Genomic DNA, 23,352 nt, shown 5'->3' on the forward strand with positions numbered 1-23,352 from the left:
TCAGAAGGAAGATGGCTGCAAACTGCATCAGAAACTATGGCAGAACTTCATTTCTGGTTACTCGCAGCCAGCTCACTGGAGACTGCAGGTCCGTGAAGGCAGAGATAATGTCTGGTTTGCTTTCATTCTGTTCTTTGCAACTAGCATATAGAAGTTGCTCAATAAATACTTGTTGAATAAATGAAGCAGTTGATAAACACATAGATACTTTGGTAATAGAAAAATAAATTATTTCACATATTAACAATTCTGGCTTTGGAGTCAGATAAATGTGTTTATATCATGACTTAACCATTAACTATGTGAGCTGAGCTAAGTTACTTGATTTCTCTCTGTCTCCGAATCCCTCTCTGTAAAACGGGGATAATAACAGATTCTATTCGTAGGGATGTGAGAGTTAAGTGAGATAATGTATGTAAAGAGCTCAGCACTGTGCCTGAAACGTAGTTTGGGCTCAATAGGAGTTAGCTGCTATGCACTGCATAGACAGGCTGCCATTTGACCCGAACTCACCAGAAAGAAGGCTAATACAATTCAGCCCATTTGAACTCATGCCATGTTTTCCTAATGTGCCAAAATATTCTCCCAATGTGGAAGTGCACAAGTGTTTGGAATGCCTCGCCATCTTCTAATACCCATCAAGGTGGCAAAAATAAGTGTGGGGCCAATTACCCACTGGAAAAAGCTCATAACCCCCACTTGGTCATCCGGTCTCAATGCACTGTTCTAATTAACGTGCACATAGCAGGCCTTCTGATTCTTATCATTTCTGATAAGGATGAGTGTTTTCAATCTGTTACACTTGCATCCATTTAGATAATGATGATGGTGCCAACAGATTTCTTCCATTCCACTCTGCCTTTCATTTAGAGTTGGGCCCAGAAATGCTCTTAGAGACCACATTTATAGATTATCTCCATCATTATGGAGTTGCCAGAATCCCTGGAGTAGCAGGAAGCACATACGAACTTTTGCCAATGACACTGCACAAACACTAGATTATGAAAGCAAATGGCAAATAACTCACCCAGTTGAAAATTTAAGGGAAATTTATGAAGCCAGAAAGAAAGAGAAAAAAGCCAGATTGCATGATGCTATAATTTAGCTAGATTTCAAATAACAAAGAATCCACAAACTAATGTCACTTCCTCAGGCTCTCTGAACTTCATGAAGAGTTGTTTGAGGGACTGGCTCAACAGGAAGGGAGAAGAATCCACCTCACTGCCCACCACCCACACCCCTGTCATCTGGTAATAAGGAAGCTTATTTCTCTCAAAAGCCACTTATTCCCTAGGCTTTGTTTTTGCTTTGTCGTGCAGCAGAGAAAAGACAGACCTTACTTTCTGCAGAGACTGAATTATATCAGCAATTTGAAACCCTATTACTATGTCATAAATTCCTTTGGGAATACGACAGATGCTCTGGACCAGCTACTCAGATAAATGTGTGCACAAATATCTACACACAGATTCAATCACAGTTTAGCATTTATTTTAGGGGAAATTCATTGAAACTTGCAGTTTATCTGTGGACACCTGGTCAAAAACACCTATACCAATTGATTTATAAGATTGTGCCTCTGGGGCCGGCCGAGTGGCGCGATGGTTAAGAACTGGCTTGGGATGCCAGAGGGCCCCGGTTCGGATCCCACATATGAGGGCCAGTGAGCTGGGCTGCCCTGAGTCGCCGGCGACGGCGTAGGCTGCAGCCCCTGTGGCAGTGGGTTGCCATGGGCTACCGTGTGTAGCCAGCAGCTAGCATGTGTAGCCAGCAGCCAGCGTGAGCGGCCAGCAGCCGCAGTGAGCGGCTGTCCAGGAGCCGGTGACTGATCTGCTTCACCCGGGAAGAGCGCAATGATGGTGTCAACTTGGGCCAGTGAGGCGACATCCTCCACAACTAGACTGAAGACCAAGACGACAGCAACTTGTCTGTTCCCCTTCCCCAATTCCCCAGCGGTGTTCCCATCCCCTCAATTCCCCAATAAAAATCTTAAAAAAAAAGATTGTGCCTCTGTCTGACATTCATTCATTCATTCATTCATTCATTCATTCATTCAGGATTTACAGAACCATGTGTTCTAAGCACCATGCTAGGTCCTGGGATTACAAAGGTAAATAAAGCATTGCCTCTGGTTTTATGGGTTCACAGCCTGATTGAGGGTGACACTGTAATAACTGCCTCCATCAAGGTTTAAAAATACACTGAGGATGTGTAAGAGTCAGGCATGAGTAAGTGTGGCTCAGGAAGTCAAGGAAGGCACTACCCAGGAGGTAATGTTTGAGCACGGTGTTCAGGTGTACAAACCCACCAAGAGGGTGCGGGTGATGACAGACATTGCTGGCAGAGAGAACAAGGGGGCAAAGGCTTGGAGTGTGAAAAGTATGACAGGGTTGGGCAATACTAAGCATTTGGTTGACTAGAACAGAGTATATAAGGGGGAGAAGGGTTGAGAAAGGAAGTCAAGACCATACAGAGTCTGCAAGTCATGCTTACGTAAAGTTTGAACTTCACTGTGTGGGTGATGAGGAGCTCCTAAGGGATTTTAAGCTTGGAACAGTGACAAAAGCATATTTATATTTTACAGAGATTATTCTATGATCTGTGTAGGTAAAACAAACCCAAGCCTCTCTGATGTCAATGAAATTATTATCACACTCAATTTTCCATTACTACTGACACAAAAATAAAAGCATGTAGTTACCTCAGGTTTCAGTCTACTCAAAAAGCCCTTGGAAAAGGAAGTATATTTTTAGAGTAAGGCAGTGTCTGGTACCCAGGTGGGATGGACATGAAATATTAATGCTGATGACGGGAGCTTTACAAATTTGAACCAAGAAAAAATAGCTGCTATCTGAACTAGTCACAAATAATATGTAAAGTTAAATATTATTTAACTGGCTGATAGCACTTTGTGGATTCTGAGGGCACCATTGAAAAGCGTCAAAAATAATTTGTCATAAACTCAGTGGAATTTCAGCCGATGGTGGTGGGAGGCAGGGGAGATGTTGTCCAAAGCAAAAAGTGGTTATAGACAAGATTACCCTTGTGAAATTCCTCAAATTGCCCATAAAGTACAGTACATATATGCAGTATAGACCTGGAGTAATATTTATAAACAATCTGTACACAATACAGTTTCTAAAAAGGTACATATTAAAATGCAATTTTGTGGTACTTTCGCTATACCACTGTATATTTGAATTTGCATAAGTTATATGCATGTAGAATGTGAATGCCATTGTAACACTTAAAACAGTGAAATTGGACATAAGTAAATTTTAAATTATAAATTAAGAGAGCGTTGAGGTTTCCACAGCAGTATATGCTGTCCCCAGTGGGAAAAGTTAGCACAACCACAGTGGGAACTGCAAAGGCAACGTACATTACTCACAACTGCCTTAGGCTGCAATGAAGAACTGGTGCTTTGAATGGTTAATAGTTATTATGGAGATCAGAGATGTGTAGGTCTTTATATCCCCTCAAAATATCTTGAGATTCAGTCAAAATTTGGGTAAATCCTTTGGATGGCGCCTTGTATTTGAACAACATTTGTCACCTGTCTTGGAGAAACAATAGCTGAAAACTATTGATAACTGAGGCTTGGTCCAAAGACTATCACAGAAGATAGGACACCGAGTAGTGTCTGGGAAATTCCGTGCAGTTGATACTGGGGTCTCAGATAACACTAGGTCAACAGGAACATCCCCATTTAAACACTCATGTGTGTCGCCCAGAGGTCGCCCTCTGGAGCCACCCCCTTCCTCCTCCTCCTCCTCTGCCCTCCAGCTGCTACAGTGGCAGGTGGCTGAGGTCCCCACTGCTTAGTGGGGGCTGGAACATCTCCACTGGTCAGACACACAGGAGGACTCTGCTCTCAGAACAGCATGTGGGAGATGTCACTCCAATTTCAGGGGAGAATATCTTTTCTGAAACTCAGGAGGTTGACCTCAAGGGCATCTTTTTTTGGGTTCAGCAATGACCAGAAACTGACTCTGAAAGGCCATAATGAAAAGTGTTTTTACCTCTTACTATAATTTGTACTGTTGCAAATGGTGGAGCAAGTGATGCCCTGAGAGACCCATCACCCCGGGGAAGATTGACACATCCTTAAAAACACATCATCATCTTCCTGTGTCTCTTCCTGTCCCCCTTCTCCACTTCTCCCCCTCAACTCTTTCCTCCTCATTCTTCCTTCTTCCCCTCCCCTCCCCCCACACACATACACTCTCACACCCCATCATAGTTAAAAGCCTGAATTTAGGATTAGGACACCTAGGTTTTAATGCCAGCTAGATTCTAAACAAGTTATGTAAGCTTCACTTTGCTCAGCTGTAAAATGGTTCCTACCTCCTGGGATTTTACAGGGGAGTGAATAAGCCAGTGCTGTCACAAGGGAAACGCTCAGTAAATACTAACACAATTTATTCCTATTATTACTTTTATTGTACTTACACACTGCTCTGTAGCCTGCCAATGTTTAATTATAATATACACTGTGAAAATGTTCTCATACCAATAATATTCTTCTAAAATATGAGATTGAATGATGACACAAAATGTCATTATACAGATATTGTATTGTAACTAAGTCTAATTTCATGTCTTCTTAAGCCTATTGCATTTTCTTTTTTTATGTTAATTGTTTTACTTTTCAATTACAGTAGACATATAATATTATATTAGTTTCAAGTGTACAACATAGTGATTAGACATTTATAGAACTTACGAGGTGATCACCCTGATACATCTAGTACCCACCTGACTCCATGCATAGTTCTTACAATATTATTGACTAAATTCCCTATGCTTTACTTTACATCCCCGTGACTATTTTGTAACTACCAATTTGTACTTCTTAATCCATTCCCCATTTTCACTCAACCCCTCACAAACCCCTCTTCCAACTGCAACAATCAAAATGTTCTCTGGATCAATGAGTTTGTCTGTTTTGTTTGTTTGTTTGTTTTGTTCTTGAGATTCCACGTATAAGTGAAATCATATGGCATTTGTCTTTCTCTGTCTGACTTAATCCACTCAACATAATACCCTATAGATCCATGCATGTTGTTTCAGATTGCAAGATTTCATTCTTTTATATAGCTGAGTAATACTCCATGTATATATGTACCACCTCTTCTTTATTCATTCATCCACTAATGGACACCCAAGCTACCTCCATATCTTGGCCATTGTAAATAATGTTGTAATGAGCATATGAATTCACATGTCCCTTTGAAGTAGTGTTTTGGGTTTCTTAGGGTAAATACCCAGAAGTGGGATTTCTGGGTTCTTCTTTGTCTCTTGTTATAGCCTTTGTTTTGAAGTCTATTTTGTCTAGTATAAGCATTGCTATCCTAGTTTTTGTTTGTTTGTTTGTTTGTTTGTTTGTTTGTTTTCATGAAATATCTTTTCCCATCTCTTTATTTTCAGTCTGTGTCTTTTGATCTGAAGTGAGTGTTTTGTAGGCATCATGTAAGGGTCTTGTTTTCTTATTCATTCAGCCACCCTTTCTTCTGATTGGAGCATTTAATCCATTTACATTTAAAGTAATTGTTAATAGATATGTAGTGATTTTCATTTTATTATTCATATTTTTTATTTTTGTCTTAAAGAAGTGCCTCCAAGATTCCTTGTAATACTGGTTTGGTGGTGATTAACTCCTTTAACTTTTTTGGGGAAGCTCTTTATCTTTGATTCTAAATGATAACTTTGCTGGGTAGAGTAATCTTTGTTGTAGATCTTTGTTTTTCATCATGTTGGATGTTTTCTGCCAATCCTTTCTGGCCTGCAAAGTTTCTGTTGAGAAATCAGCTGACAGTCTTATGGAAACTCCCTTGTAGGTAACTAACTGCTTTTCTCTTGAGGCTTTTAGGATTCTCTTTTTGTCTTTAACCTTTGGCATTTTAATTATGATGTGTCTTGGTGTGGGCCTGTTTGTGTTCATCTTGTTTGGGACTCTCTGCACTTCCTGGGTTTGTATGTTTAGTTCCTACACCAGGCTAGGGAAGTTTTCTGCCATTAGTTTTTCAAACAGGTACTCAATCCCTTGCTCTCCATTCTCCTTCTTGTACCCCAGTGATGTGAATGTTGGTACACTTGATGTTGTCACAGAGGCCCCTAAGCTATCCTCATTTTTGGGGGGTTCTTTTTTCTTTTTGGTGTTCTGATTGTTTGTTTTTTGCTACCATATCTTCTAAATCACTGATTTGATCCTCTGTTTTATCTAATCTACTGTTGAGTCCCTCTAAAGTAATTTTCACTTCAGTTATTGTATTCTTCACTTCTGACTGGGTTTTTTTATGTTTTCTGTGTCCATTTTTATGTTTCCTATCTCTTTGTTAAAGTTCTTACTGAGTTCATCTACTTTCCCTTAAGTTCATGAGCATTTTTTTGACCAGTGTTTTGAACTCTGCATATTACAGATTGTTTGTCTTTTTTTTGTTAGTTCTTTTTTTGTTTAGTTCTTTTTCTGTAGCTTTGTTCTCTCATTTGGGATATGTTTCTTTGTCTCCCCATTTTGGCTGCCTTGCTGTGTTTGTTTCCATGTATTAGGTAGGGCTGCTATGTCTCCCAGCTTTAGTAGAGTAGACTTATGTAGTAGGTGTGCTGTGGGGCCCAGTGGCACAGTCTCCCTGGTCACCTGAGCCGGGTGCTCTAAGTGTGTCCCTTATGTGTGTTGTGTGTGCCCTCTTGTTGTAGTTGAGACTTGATTGCTGTTTGCACATCAATGGGAGGGATTGACTCTTGGGCTGATTTGTTGTGAGGACTGCCCATGACCAAAGTGGAGGAGTTGTTGTGCAGGGGTTGAACTTATGGAGTAGGATTTGCTTTATCAGGGCTCTGGTTTCTGTCCAGTCTTTCCTTCGGGTGTAACACCTGTTGACCAAAGCAGCTGGGTGGTTCTCTGACTTGGTCTGAAGTTGGTCACTGGGAGTGCCTGTCCAAGTGCCTCCTGTGAGGGGCCCCACCACAGGCCAAGTTCAGCCTCATCTGGTGCCCTGCCTGGGGCCATCTGGCATGAGCCACAAAGCAATCCACAGATGGCAGCCACTCATGCTGGGCTCAGAGGTGACTGGGAGAGGCCAAGCCTCAAACTGAGGCTGGCTGCCACTAGTGCCAGCCTTGGGGCTGCTCAGCAAGGGGTATGGGACTTACTGATGGCAGATACTGCCTGTTTGGGTTTTGTGAGCCTTTGAGAGATATTAGGAAAGTCTGCACTATGAGCCAAGATGGGCCATTTGTATGGAAAAACCACTGGAAGTGGCTTGGGTGGGTCTGCAAGTTAAATGGGTCAGGATCTCAGGGAATCAACAGGGTGAGGCAAACAGTGTTAACTAGGTTGATGGAGACTCACATATGGCAGTCACCTGCATCTGCACACCAGGTGAGGAGAGGGCTCAACAAAGAAATAATGGATTTGGCCAGTACTTCTGTCCAGGAGAAACCTGCCCCTCTAACTGTTGCCCTGAAGCCAGACAATTCAGTTTTCCCCACTATGTCCCTGGTGCCTTTGGAGCCATTGCCCCAGCACTAAGGCTCAGAGTGATTGAGTTCACCAGCAAGTAAGCCTGTGCACCTGTTCTTTAAGAGAAACATTTGAGACTCCAGCCAACCTCCATCTCACTCAGCCACAATCTCTGCTGGTTTTCACAGCCAGAAATTGTGGGGGCCTCTCTTCCTGGCACTGGAACCCTGGGTTAGGGAGCCCGGCATGTGGCTGGGACCTGTCGCTCCTCTGGGGGAACCTCTGTAGCCGAGATATCCCTTCTGATTTTTAACCATCACATAGGGGTGTGGGACCAGCTTGTTCCATGTCTCTGGCCCTCTTACCTGTCTTGAGGTGGCCTCTTCTGTATGTCCTTAGTTGTAGGACTTCTGTTCAGCGAGACTTTAGGCAATTCTTGATGTTGGCTGTTCTGCAGTTTAGTTGTAATTTTGATGTGGTCACAGGAGAAGGTAAGTACAGCAGTTACTTACTCCGCCATCTTGACCGGAAATCCCCCATTGCCTTTTCTTATTAAGCAAGAAGAAATGTTACTAAGGTAGCTAAGAGCTTAGCCATATGCACCTGATATAAGGATTTGTTTTCATTTCATTTCTTTTCATAGATGAAGAAGCAGAAATTATTTTTTGCTAGATTACTTTTCTCTATCTGTTATAGATTCAATATAAATAATACATTTTTATACCTCTCACAGAGTTATATTATCCTGATTATCAAACGTACCTTTTAATAAACTATTTCACCCCCAAAGTGGTACTGCTACCGGGTTCTGGGCTTCTCAGTTCAGAGTGGGTACAGCTTGCCATTTCAAAGAGAGTCTCAATGGATAACTTGAAAATATGATAATCATCTGAGCTCTGCATATTTAAGCTGCTTGATAATGACATAGATAATAACAGAAAAAAAACCCAGCTAATATGGTTGAGGACTCACTATATGCAAGACCTGTTACAAACATTTCACATGTATTAATTCATTTGCTTCTCCCAAGAACCCTGTGAGGTAAGTCTGATATTTATTTACAGTTAACAGATGAAGAAATGACAAAGGTACTATTTTCCCATCTGTACAAGAGGAATGTTACCATCCACTGGTGAGCATCATAGAGTAGATTGAAAATAAAATGCTCTGAAAATTTAAGCAATAACATGTTAGGGTATTATTAACATCTCATGACATGAGTAAGGCAATCATTAGGACCTTCATTTTGTAGATGAAAAAAACCGATGCCTTTGACATGGTAACAACAAAGTTGCAGCTTATGCTTGAGTTTCATGGCTCCCAAGTCCAGGGTGATTTTGACAGCATATGCAATGTCAAGTTTCATATGTTCCTCTCCTTCCAGAAATCAATAAACCTTTTACCAAGTGGAGGAACTCATGTTCTTATATTAGCAAGTAATTAAGGAATAGTGTGGGTTTTGCAGAGAGAATAATTTTTCTGAATAAAAATGACTTTCAATGTTAAAAATGACACCTGATCTTTATAAAATGCCAATGAAAATGGTGGAACATAAGGAAGCAAAGACATAAGGAAAAAAGTCACATCTCTGTAACCCAAAAAGGGATGTTTATAACATTTTGGTAATTAGCCTTTCAGTTGTATAGTTATACACATAAATACACACTTTACTGAAATGGAATTCTACAGTTCTGTAATGCATTTTTCACTTAACAATATTAATTTGTGACTATTAATACCAATTAATAATTAATTAATTAAACTTATAATTAACCTATATCATAGTTTTTAATATCTGCAAACTTCAGTTAACCAAAATTTATTTAACCAATCCCATATTGATAGGCATTACGTAATTTTTCTTCTTTTTAATCATAAATATTTGGTGTACCACTTTGACATAATCCTTTGTATACTCCTCTGAATATCTCCTTATGGTAAACTAGAAGTGGAATTGCTAAATCAAAGGATATACATATTTTACATTTTGATTTATAGTTAGGGTCTTAGTATCTAGATAATTGGCTTTCCCAAAGACAATGTAGGAGAGTTTCCAATTCTGGTTAACAAAGCTGTGAAACATTTTAGTACCATTTTCCTAGGTAAACAAGGTCATAGGGCACAAATCCCAACAGGCCTGAGGATTTAGCTTATTCCTATTTATCCTACTCATCTCCCAGTTTATGTGTTCTAAGGGAATAACAATTTGCAAGTGGATGAAATCAATAGCCTAACTTTGAAATATTGTTCTTAGCACCTGCAGAGATGCATACTGGGATCCCAGGAAATACAGTTGATGGATATGGCAATCTAGGAAGAAACTACCCCTGCTGATGATATTTAAAACTTAAAAAAAAATGACCAGGTTGCTGCTATGTGGTGTTTTCTATATATACACTGTCATCTTTGTTTCTAGAAAGAATCAATTAGCTATTTTCAAACCGTTCACTGTGATAACTGGGATAGAAATAAATTCTCCATGGACCTCCTCAGAAATCCACCTCTTCAAGTATACAGTCACGTATAATTGCCATATTATATACAGGGGGGAAAAACCACATTCCATAGACTCATTGATGCCTTAAATTTTAGAATAAATCAACCACTACTTGAAAGTCTTTCTTGCTTTATTAATCCAGTATCAGTGTATAAAAAATGAAATTCTCAGTGATTCTTCACTCTGGGATGACACACAGCACAGATATATTAGGGACATGTGTGAAGATCATTTTTAATTTGACATGCACTGTCTCATTGCATTTTAATTACATTCACCCTTTGCTGTCTAGGCATGAGTAGAACATTAGTAGTATTTGAAATGTTACAAAAGCTGAAGAGCAGAAAAATTTAAATCTCTAAATTGTGTGTTTTCCTAAGAGATTAATTCAATGGTTTGGCATCATATAATAGGCCCATAAATTTTGATGCTGAAAAAAAATCAATAATAATTTATTTGAAATACAAATATAGAAGGGTTTGTTTGTTGTTTATTTGTTTTTTAAACAAATGCCCACTTATGGCCCAGTCCTGGGTGATATATGTTCTTCCTTGACACTCTCTCAGGAGAAGCACAGTGGACTTCTATAAAATTGCAAATAGTGAGTACTCAACAAAAAAAATAAAGGCAAAGAAAATTCTGGGAGGTTAAGAAGTAATAAGTAAGTTGTGCCTTCCTATTACACCAGAGAAATGTATTTTGTTTTCCAAATGCAGGTTCCCAGCACTTCTGAGTTTCCGGTTACCCCAACAAAAGCTTACAAAGAGGAATGAAAACATCTCTGTTTCCTTCCAGGTTGATATTTCAATGGAAACTAATGATAGCGTATTTGTAAAGCACTTTACAATTTTTAAAGCACACATACTTACCTTATCTCATTTGGCTGTCACACAGGAGGCTGATGGGTTGCTATTAATAACTCAGTTTTATCAGAAAAGAAAAATTAGACTCAGAAATACTTGCCCAAAATAACATGAAAAATGTGACTTAGATAATGCTTGGCACACAGCATGCCTTCAATCAATGGGTGCTGCCATTATTATTATTATTATTGTTGTTATTATTTGTTATTATTATTATGACCAGTGGCCTTAATAAGACCAAAGCCAACAATCGGCTTTTTTCTCCACCCTAGCTTTTAATGATAGTAACATTTTGCATCTCTTAGAAGGATGCTGAAAATCAAAAGGACCTTCTAGTGTATTAATGTTATCCTGATTTATAAGTATATCCTACATCTGGTGTCCAAGTCTTGTAAACAGGATACAATGGAATTTTTTATCCCATAATAAGCATAGTCACTATCAAATTCATATTATTTTAAAGAAAAGAAAGTGCAATAATTGTCTCTCTTAAATTAAGTGACTGGTTTAGAGGGATTAACACAAAAATATTAAATTACTTAAAATATTTTTGTTTAAAATATATATAATATTTTCAGAGTGTTTCCCACAGCTTTATTTAAAAGATTGAGTGTTTATTTTTGAAAAGTAACACTGTAATAGTTTAAATTTCATTCTAGCACATATTTATTTCCAATAATTCTAATATAATAATTGTAATAAGTAGAACATTTTAGGTAATATTAAATAGTAAATAATGTGATCAATATTTTCCCATTTTTGCTTATGTTGTAGACTCAGTGTGAATTTTAAAGAAGTAATTTATGAAAGCGTTATGAAAAGCCAAAATTTCACCTTAAAAACTGATAATAATAGGTAATAATACCTATAATAAGAGGTATTAATGACCTAGTAATAGGTAATGGTAATAATTACCTTTGTGATGATTACAATGACAATAATAAGTAAGAGAAGTACATGTGTAAAGTACACATATGCTGTATATGTGCCATCTCATGTATTTTTATAATAATTCTATTAGATAAGAAATGTTATAGATGAGAAAACTAAGGTTCAGAGAACTCAAATAACTTATCAAGCTAATAAGTGGCAGAGCTGGGAAGCAGGCTTAACTCCAAAGTGCCTGTTCTTTTTTCCCCAAAATTTATTATTAATTTTCAAACATGTACAAAAGTTGAGAAAAATAACACAATGAACACTTAATTACCCATCAGACAGATTTGATTTTTAACATTCTTTTCTTTATTTCCCTCCTTTCCTCCTTTCACTGCTCTTTCTAGCTGGACTGTTTCAAAATAAATTATAGGCAGCACGTGCTTCACTCGCGAAACTCCAGCTTGCCTCTCCTAAGAACAAGACATTCTCTTACCAAACACATTGACATTATCAAACCTAAGATAACTATCAATAATTTCCTAGTATCATTTCATACTTAATTTATGTTAAAACTTCCTGAATTATCCCCCAAATGCATTTTTAAAAAAAATTTTGTTAAAATATCGCTAACATACAACATTGTATTAGTTTCAGGTGTACACCGTACGTCATTGTTAAACATTTATATACCTAAAGAAGTGATCACCATGATAAGTCCAGCAACCATCTGACACTGTACCACGCTATCACAATATTATTGACTATATTCCCCATGCTGTACATTACATCTCCATGAATTATTTGTTTTATATCTGGAAATTTGGACCTCTTATTTGCCTTCCCTTACCCCCCCCCCACTTTTTAAATTTATCAATTACAGTGGACATTCAATATTATTTTATATTAATTTCAGGTATATAGCATAGTCATTACACATTTGTGTAATTTCAAAAATGATCCCCCTGACTAGTCTAGTACTCACTTGTCACTATACATAGTTATTACCATATTATTGACTATATTCCTTATGCTTCACTTTACATCCCCATGACTATTTTATAACTACCAACTTGTAATTCTTACTGTCTTCATCTATTACACCCTGCTCCCAACTCTCCCATCTATCACCCCAACAAATCTAGTACTAATATGACACCATACATAGTTATTACAATATTATTGACTATATTCCTTATGCTACACTCTATATCCCATGACTACTGTGTAATAATCAATTTATACTTCTTAACTTCTTCTCTTTTTTCACTCATCTCCAACCCCATCCCATCTGGCAACCATCAAAATGTTCTCTGTATCTATGAGTTTGTTTCTGTTTGGTTTGTTTATTTTGTTCTTTAGATTCCACATGTAAGCAAAATCACATTGCATCTGTCTTTCTCTGTCTGATATACTCCACTCAGCATAACACTCTCCAGGTCCATCCATGCCGCCATCGACGGCAAGGATTCATTCCCTTCCATGGCCAAGCAATATTCCATTGTATATATGTACCACCTCTTCTATATCCATTCATCTATCAACAGACACCAAAGCTGCCTCCACATCTTGACCATTGTAAACAATGCTGCAATGAACATAAGGATGCACACCTCCCTTGAAGTAGTATTTGGGTTTCTTCAGATCAATATCCTGAAGTGGGATTACTGGGTCCTTCATTGTCTCTTCTTTTAGCCTTTGTTTCAAAGTCTATTTTGTCTGGCATAAGTGTTTCTACCCCAGCTTTTTTTGCATGTTTGTTTCCATTTTCATGAAATATCTTCTTTCATCTCTTTACACTCCATTTGTGTGTGTGTGTGTTTCAATCTGAAGTGAATCTCTTATAGGCAGCATATGTAAGGGTCTTGTTTTCTTATCCATTCAGCCATCATATGTCTTTTGATCGGAGCGTTTAATCCATTTACATGGAAAGTAATTGTTGATAGATATATAGCCATTGCCATTTTATTATTTATAATTTCGATTTTTTTTTCCATCTTAAAGAAGTCCCTCTAACATTCCTTGTAATACTGGTTTGGTGGTAATGAAGCCCTTTAGCTTTTTCTTGTCTGGGAAGTTCTTTATCTGTCCTTATATTCTAAACAATAGCTTTGCTGGGTAAAGTTATCTTGATTGTAGGTCCTTTCTTTTCATCACATTGAAAATTTTGTGCTAATCCCTCTGGCCTGCAAAGTTTCTGTTGAGAAATGAGCTGACAGTCTTACGAGAACTCCCTTATAAGTTACTAGTTGTCTTTCTCTTGCTGCTTTTTGGATTCCCTCTTTGTGTTTAACCTTTGCCATTCTAATTATAATGTGTTGTGGTGTGGGCCTGATGTGTTCATCTTTTAGTGGGCTCTTTGCACTTCCTGGGCTTATATGTCTATTTCCTTTTCCAGGTTAGGAAAGTTTTCAGTCATTATTTTTTCAAATAGGTTCTCAATCTCTTGCTTCTCTCTTCTCCTATTGGTTCTCCTATGATGCAAATGTTATTACATTTAATGTTGTCCTGGAGGTCCACTAAGCTATCCTCATTGGGAGGGGGAGGACTCTTTATTTGTTTTCCTGTTCTGGTTGGGTGTTTTCTGCTACCTGTCTTCCAAATAATTGATTTTATCCTCTGCTTCATCTAGTCTGCTGGTGATTTCTTCTAGTGCATTCTTCATTTCAGTTATTGTATTCATCAACCCTGACTGGTTCTTTTTTATGATTTCTATGTCCTTCTTTATGTTTGCTATGTCTTTGTTGAAGTTCTCCCTAAGTTCCTTGAGCATCCTGTATCTGGTAGGTTGTTTGCCTCCATTTTATTTAATTCTTTTTCTGTAATTTTCTCCAGTTCTTTCATTGGGATGTATTTCTTTGTTTCCTCACTTTGGCTGCCTCTCTGTGTTTGTTTCTATGTATTAGGTAGATCTGCTATGTCCCCCAGTCTTGGCCAGGTGGCCTTATGTAGTAAGTGTCCTGTGGGGCCCAGTGGCACAGACTCCCTGATCACCTGCACTGTGTGCTCCAGGAGTGTCCCTTGGGTGGGCTGTGTGTGCCCTCTTGTTATGATTGAGCCTTAGTTGTTATTGGCACGTATCTGAATGGGATGACCCTCAGGCTGATTGGCTGTGGGGACTGGCCACATCCACAGCCTATAGGCTGCTGTGCAGGGGTTTTACCCCACTGAGTGGGATTCTCCCCAGTGGGCTCTGTTACCTGTTGAGACCACCCTTTGGGTGTGTCACTTGTGGGGCTCATTGGGTGGTGCTGTGCTGTGGTCTGAAGCCATCCCCCAAGTATGCTGGTTCTGGGGCCTTTTTTGAGGGGCTCTGGTGCAGGCCCAGGTCACCCACTGCCTGCGACTATCTGGGAACTACCTGGTAAGAGCTACAAAGCAACACAAGGTTGTTTGCTGCCTGTGCTAACCCTGGAGGTATGTGGGAGAGGCCATGCTATGAACCGAGAATGTCTGCCACCAGGACCAGGCCTGGCATAGCTCTGTAAAATGCCAGAATACCCCAAGGCCTGCTGCCACCTGCCAGCTCCCTTAAGGTTCAGTCACTGATAAAGCCTTGTGGGGTATGCAAGTTGGGTAAGGCAAGGTCTCAGGGAGTCAGAAGAGTTGGAAGAGTTGTGGTCACCAGGTCAATGTAGACTCTGGTTTTGTGCCAGTGCGAGCCTGAAGCTACTCAGCAGAAGTCTCAGAGCACACCAAGGCCTGTTGCTGCCTGCCTGGGGTCTGTCAGACTCTGATAGCTTTCTAGGAAAGAGTGCAAGAAGGGTGGGGCTGGCTGCTTTTGGAGAAAGTGCCTCCAGTGTTGGTGGAGTTGGTTAGGATGGATTTCCAGTGACTCAGAAGGGTGGAGCTTACTAAACCAATCAGGTTCAGATTTGGCCGTAAGCACAGGGGGAGGGCTGAACACAGGAAAGATGGTGCCTGCCTGCTGGCTGAATGAGTAGAGGATCTCCTTATAGGGAAATGGTGACTGTCCTCCAGCACTCAACCTGAAGCAATACAACTCAGTCTACCCTCCCCCCATATGTCTCCAATACCCCCCGAGTTACTGTCCCTCTGCTGGAGCCAAAGGTGAGTACCTTGGAGTGAGAGAGTCTGTGTTTGGGCTCTTTAAGAAGTAGTCTGATTTTCCCCACTGCCTTCTGTCCCATCAGGATGGTTGGAATCCCCACTGTTTTTCACAGCCAGTTGTTGTGGGCTCCTCTTTCCAGCACCAGTATTCTGGGCTGGGGAGGCTGGTGTGGGGCTGGGGTCTCTTGCTCCTCCAGGGGGAGCTTCCACGGCCTATATCCCTCCCAATTTTCAACTGCCACAAGGATATTTGGGGTTAGCCAATTCTGAGTCTCCACCCCTCTGACCACTCTTCACATGGCTTCTTCTTTACGTATATCATTAGTTATAAAACTGCTGTTTAGCCAGACTTCAGATGGTTCTCTGAGTTGGTTGTTCTATAATTTAGCTGTAATTTTAAATTGTTCATGAAAGGAAGCAGGCACAGTGTTTACTCCACCACCTTGGAGCTACCTCTCCCCCAAATGCTTTTTATGGCTATATTTCACAAATACCAAATCAAGTTTCATACTTTGTATTGGGTTATGTCTTTTTATTCTAGGCCAGTTTCATCCACCATTTAAAAAAAATTACCATGACTTTTTGAAGAGACAAAGTGAGTTGTTCTGTTGAAGGGCCCACATTCTGTATTTGTGAAAGACTTGCCTTGTAGTTTTTTTAATCTTTTCCTCTATTTTCTAAATTTCCAGCAAAGCACTCTTCATTGTTAAATGTCAAATTCTTAACTAAAAAGTACAGTATATAAATAAATAAGCAACAAAACAGCCCTTATCTTTAATTCTGTTAACTACTAATGTTTACCATAAAGGTAGAAAAGTTAATAGGGGCTCAGTTTAAAGGAAAGATAGAAGAGTGATGATATTTCAAACTTAGAATCCCTTTGGTGTAAAAGGCTCATGTCTGACATTTTCAAATTTGGCTACAATTTCATTCACATGCATGAATTCTGGGAAGATTTAGGCACTTGTATTTTTGGGAACTTTACCAGAGACATTTAAAAATCCTACAACTTCTGCCAGTTATGGCAAATCTGGCTAGATAATAGAGTGTTTTCTCTGCTATCTAAATAAAATTCAAGGAAATATTGGAGTTCAGTCTTACTCAAAATGTCCCAGGAGAGCGAATGAGCTGCTCTCCATTATTAATCTGCTACTTTCAGAAAACTAAGCTTCTACTCAGACTTTATTCCATTGGCAACAGTTAATTAACTGCCATATCCTGGCCCCACTTAGTCTAGAAATCTCATGAAACAATGAGAAAGCTTTGTAGCATGCTGTAAAACTATATAACAACTGTATATTCTAAATCTGACATGAGTAACACTGCAAAATGATAAGAAAGTTGGGAAGGTTGATATTTTGTAAGTATCAACCCATATTCTGAGCCATTGCTGAGTATGTCGCTCATAATGCATATTGACAAAACTGTGTAAGGATCATATATATTTGTATATTGTTCATTCCATCAAGCATATTTTGATTGGTTCATTTGTGCAAGATATCCAGGGAGCTTATGAATAAGCCACAGTCTCCATCCTCAAGAAATTTACCATCTAGTAGGAGAGGTGGTCACAAGAATAGTTATTTTCAGAATGACATGGTAAATAACAAAAGAGTACACTAAGGAGCACAGATAAAAGGCATCTAAGCCAGTCCTTCAGGTCTAGAAGGCTTCATAGGGAAAAGGACAAGTGGCCTCAGTTTTTAGCTATATGAAAATGAGAACCCAGGAGGTGGGAGGTAGCAGACTCAGTCTTAGAGCCAGGGCCTGAGCAATGTTGGAGATTGAATGCATGATACCCTTCTGCTATCTTTAAGGGACAAGCATGAGGTGACAATATAAGCATGGCCTGGGGAAGAAGAAGTCAGGTTGCTACATAGAGACAAGTGCAAAAGGGAGTAGGAGAGAAAGGGGGAGGGGAGAGAGAGAGAGAGAGAGAGAGAGAGAGAGAGAGAGAGAGAAGAAACATCAGACAAACAAAATTTCCCACTTAAGATATGCCTTAAAGACCAAAATTCCAAAACACAGGAGGAAAGGGAACATTAAGAGTTGGCTTGGGATGCAAGCTCTGAGGAGCAGGGCTGCGGTTCAGATCCCACATGGACCAGTGACGCTTCACCCTCTACAGCTAAGATGGTGAACAACATTTCTACCTGGAGCTGGGCTGCTGTGAGTCGCCGGCGATGGCGTAGGCTACAGTGGGGCTGCAGTGTGCTGCCATGAGCTACGTGAGTGGCTGGCAGCCAGTGTGAGTGGCCATGAGCTGCCATGAGCTGCCATGAGCGGCTGACCAATGGTCAGCGACTGATTGCCTCGCTCGGGAAGAGTGCAGTGATCGTGCCAACATGGGCCAGTGAGGTGACATCCTCCACAGCTAGACTGAAGAACAAAACAGCAATTTGTCTACCTGTATGTTCCCCTCCCCCAATTCCTCAATAAAATCTTAAAAAAAAAAAGTCAATGGAGAAAGTACTTCATAGAGCTAAGGGAAATAACTGTCCCTCTAGAATTCTATACTCAGCTAAAATAACTTTTAAGCAAGAATGAGCCAATTTAAGATGTTCAATGATAGCAAGAATTTACTACCCCTAGCCCACCACTGAGAGACCTACTAAAGGGTGGGCTTCAAGGAGAAGGACACTAAACCTACAGGCATAAAGTGGGCACAAAACCATGGTAAATGAAGAAATTGTGAAAATGTGCTGGTATAGTCAGTGAATTATTGACATTTTTAAAAGTTTATGTTTTGTGTATTTTGGGTAAAAAATAACAAGAGAAAATTGGGGTATTATTTTGTTATGGTTATGCAGTAGGAAGATGGAGAGGGTAGATAACCTTATGCTTTGCTTAGAAATTTTATAGCTTGATTTATATGTTGAAAATTATGAGTAACCCTAAAAATGGAAATATTTTCTTTAGCTTCCAAATTAGCATAGGATGAAAAAAACAGAATAAAGACATATGTTATCACTAACCTGAGGTGGGAAAGAGAAGTTGTGACTGGGAATGGATAGACAGCGGACCTCTGAGTTGCTGACAATCTTGACCTATGTATTGGTTACCAAGATGGTTGCTTCATAACTATCTCTTAAATTGTGCATTTAAGCTGTATGCAATTTCCAGAATATATGTTGCATTGAATTGCATTTGATAAGGTTCTTTTTAAGTAAAATATATTTTAAAAAGAAGGCGGTAAAGGAAAAAAGAAGAACAAGAAAACCCATGGTAAATAGAAATCACAAAATACAGTTGCAAAAATTAATGCAAATATAACAATCAAAATAAAGATAATTTAAACCTACCTATTAAAATATAGAGAATATCAGATCAAAGAAAGATATACAAAGCACCTGTATGTTCTTTGTTAGAGCATACCTAAACAGAACAATAGATGGATTGAAAATAAAGGGATAGAAAAATATATACCAAGTATTTGTCTTCTATTGTTGTTGTAACTAGTTATCACAAACTTAGTGACTTAAAACATGAGAACTTTATCTTATAATTCTGGAGGTAAGAAGTTGGAAATGAGTCTTACAAAGTTGAAAGAAGTTGTTGACAGGGCTACATTCCTTTTGGAGGCTCTATGGGAGAATCCATTTCTTACCTTTTCCAGTTTTTAGAGTCTACCCACATTCCTTAGTTTGTGCCCCCCCCCCCAGCATTTGCATCACTCCAACCTCTACCATGGTCATCATGACTTTTTCTCTGACTCTGGCTCTCTTTTCTTCCTCGCTATAAGGACCTCTGTGATTACATTGGGCCCACTGGGATAATCCAGCATAATTTTCCCATCTCAAGATCCTTAACTTAATCACTTCTGTAATATCCTTTCTGCCATATAAGGTGAAATGTTTACAGGTTTCAGAGATTAGAACATAAACATGTTCGGAGGGGCCATTATTCTACCTATCACATCAGGTAAAACTTCAAAACAAAAACAAAAACAAAAACCAGCCAAACAAACAAAAAACCTAGTACAGCAATATTAATGCTATAGAAATAATTTAGTGTAAATACATTAATTAGGATAGAGATAATTCATAATAATAAATGAAACACTTCACTAATTAGATAAAGCATCAGAAACTTGTATGCATTGAAGAACATATCCTCAAAAACACAGAAAGAAAACCTGACAGGATTATAAACACTGTTGTTGTAACTAATAACTACAAACTTAGTGACTTAAAACAACAGAACTTTATCTTATAATTCTGGAGGTCAGAAGTTGGAAATGAGGCTTACAAGTTTGAAAGAAGTTGTTGGCAGGGCTGCTTTCCTTTTGACAAATCCATGGGAGATTTTAACATCTATCAGAAGCTTACCTTAAACTAGGATGGCAGAACAACAGAAAGAGGGGAAGGATTGTTAACACAGTAGTATTTAGATCAAGGCAAGCAAGGCTTTCATTCAATCAATGGTTCTAAAACTTGAGCTTGCATCAGAATCACCTGGGAGGGCTTGTTAACAACACACAGGTTTCTAAGCCACATCCTTAGAGTTTCTAATTTTGTAGATCTGGGATGGGGCCCAAGAATATACAATTCTAACAAGTTCCCAGGTAGCGCTGGTGTTACTGGTTATGGGAAATACACTTGAGAACCAAGTATGGTGGATGGCTGCTGTTTCTTCCTGCCTAGTCTTCCAGTTACAGTTGCTGATTTTTGGCTCCAAGAAAACTTTTCCTTCACAGTCATGGAGGAAAGGTCCATCAGAGTGTCTCACCTCCCTTTACCCCAGCTAGGGTAATCAGATACTCTGTTTTATTGTGGAATTTGATTCCAAAAAGAACCAAAGACTGACAGCAGCTGATTTGATTTTCCTGTTGGCCACCTCTCACAGAGCACCCATCAGTTTCTGCTCTCGTTCTTTCCCCAAGACCGATTCTTCAGCGTTTGCTTCAAAATCACACCATATCTTTCCATTTTACTTACCTGTTTATTTAACAAGTTGTTTTGTTTCAGTTGGCCAGAGTTAGAACAAAGGCCTCAACTGACATCTAGGGAGTGAGAGAACTTTGATAGGGAGACTGCATTAGTTTACAAATGGCTACGGTAACAAATTACCACAAATTTGGCAGCTTAAAATTATGGAAATTCATTCTCTTATAGTTCTAGAGGCCAAAATCAATATGACTGGAATGAAATCAAGGTTTCAGCAGGGTCATGCTCCTTTAGGGAGGAACCTGTTCCTCTCCTCTTCCAGCTTCTGGCAGCCACTGGTCTTCCTTGAGTTGCAGCTGCTTCAGTCTGATCTCTGCCACTGAGGTCACATTGCCTCCTCTGTATGTGTTGTCTCCCTGCCTCACTCTTATAAGAACACTTGCTAGGACCCACCTCAAAGATCTAGGACAACATACTCATCTCTAGATTTAATTCAATCACATGGAAAACATCCTTTTTCCAAATAAGGTGACATTTTTAGATTCCAGGGATTCCAACGCAGATATTTGGGGCAGGGGGTGCCTTTTTCAGCCTACCATAGTGACCAAGGATTATCCTGGTTTTAGCACTGAAAGCCTAATGCTCAAGGAACTCCTCCAGTCCCAAACAAACTTGAACTTGTTTGTTTGCTCCTTAAATTATTCATGCTGCCAACAAAAGGTTACCAACCATCTCAGTTTGCCTGGGATTTTCTGAGTTTTAGTGCTGGAAGTCTCACATTTCAGGCAACCTCTCAGTTCCAGGCAAACAAGATTGGTTGGTCACCCTAATTCAGCCAGTTTCAGGAGCACCAGTGCAGAAAGAGTTGTCATCTTTATGTTCTCTCCTAGAGAACAGAATACTACCAAATATTTAGAATGCAGGCCTCTGGCAAAATGAGCCTGGAGAGATACTAACAGAGCAACGAATAGAGTACATTGCTGTTAACTGCCATTGGTCAAACTTGAAAGCAAGGTTTATTTCCCAAGAAAGACATAGGAGAAAGACTTAATAGGATGATTTTTAATAAATGGGAATTAGCTGCTTTGAAACTTCCCAAAGAAGAAGGCAAAAGAAATGAGTAAATTTCTGTAGGTATGATATGGGGCAAGGTTATTCTTGCTATGGGCCTTGTTTCTCCAGCTGTGGGCTCCTGCCCGTTGGGGCCACAGTCGAGCATGGGGACTGATTAGGAATGCTGGTTCTTGGACCACACAACAGAATATATGACTTAGACTTTCTGGTGTCGAGGTTTAGAAATCTGAATTTTAAACAATCATCATAAATATGTTTTATGTTGTCCCAGAAAATGGGCTTGACATTGAGCAAGGCGAAATTCTCCAATCAGGGAAATTCCTAGTGAGACCTGACCCCTAAAAGCCGTCAATGGTAACAGTCCTAGGAGGAGCTGGGGCCACACAGTACACCAACTACTAAGATACATGATGTATTTAAAACAATGTCTGGTACATGGTTATTATTATACTTTATTTTTATTATAATTCATTTACTGCTTGTTGAGTTTCTAAGAGCATGCTTTGTACTTAAATGGCAATTGCTGTTATAGGATGTGTGAAAAAACTTATCATTGGTTATCTAGTCATTCATTCATTCATTTATTAGGGAAAAAACCCTAAAGCTATTCTTTTTTTTTTTTTAAGATTTTATTGGGGAATTGGGGGAGGGAAACAACATTGGGGAATTGGGGAACGGGAATAGACAAGTTGCTGTTCTTTTGTTCTTCAGTCTAGTTGTGGAGGACGTCGTTTCACTGGCTCATGTTGGTATTATCATTGTGCTCTTCCTGGGTGAGGCAGTTTCTCGCCGGCCATTGAACAGCCACTCACAGAGGCTCACAGCAGCTCACACCCAGCTACTTATGCTGGCTGCCAGTCACTCACAGTAGCTCACGGCAGCCCCCTACAGCTCTACTGCAGCCTATACTGTCACTGGCGACTCACAGCAGCCCAGCTCCAGGTCAAGCTGTTTTTCACCTCTTAGCTGTAGAGGGCACAGCGCCACTGGCCCGCATGTGGGATCCCAACTGGGGCCCTACTGCTCAGAGCTGGCATCCCAAGCCAACTCTTAACCAATGCGCCACCTGGCTGGTCCATAAAGCTATTTATTCTTAACAGTATGTAAAATATATGATGGAATAATTAAAATTGAGATAAGGGAAAAAAATACAAGGGTAGTGCCACAAAGTGACAACCTTATCTAAGTCATCACACTGCGTTTTTTAATTCAGAGCACTTAGCACCTTTTAGAATTATATATTTATTTGCATGATGATTTATTTAATGTCTGGCTCTACTAGTACAAAAGTATCAGGGCAAAAGGAATCTTTTTTTCCTAAGAGCATCTCAAGCCTCTAGCACAATATTTGACATATACAGAGGGTGCCAAAAAAATGTATACACATTTTAAGAAAGAAAAAAACTGTATTAAAATTGTAATACTCAATATATACTGATAATAAAAGATGAATACAAGTCATGTGTATACATTTTTTGGCACCCCCGGTAGATACTCAAATATTTGTTGAATGAATTGAATGCATGCATGAAAGAGAATGCAAAAATGAAGTTAAGAAAAAGGATGTCATAATGAACTGACATTTATTATGAGTAGAGTGAAAATTTGAGACCACAGTTTTTG

This window comes from Hipposideros armiger, unplaced genomic scaffold, assembly GCF_001890085.2.
Source record: "Hipposideros armiger isolate ML-2016 unplaced genomic scaffold, ASM189008v1 scaffold_158, whole genome shotgun sequence".
Taxonomy (NCBI): domain Eukaryota; kingdom Metazoa; phylum Chordata; class Mammalia; order Chiroptera; family Hipposideridae; genus Hipposideros; species Hipposideros armiger.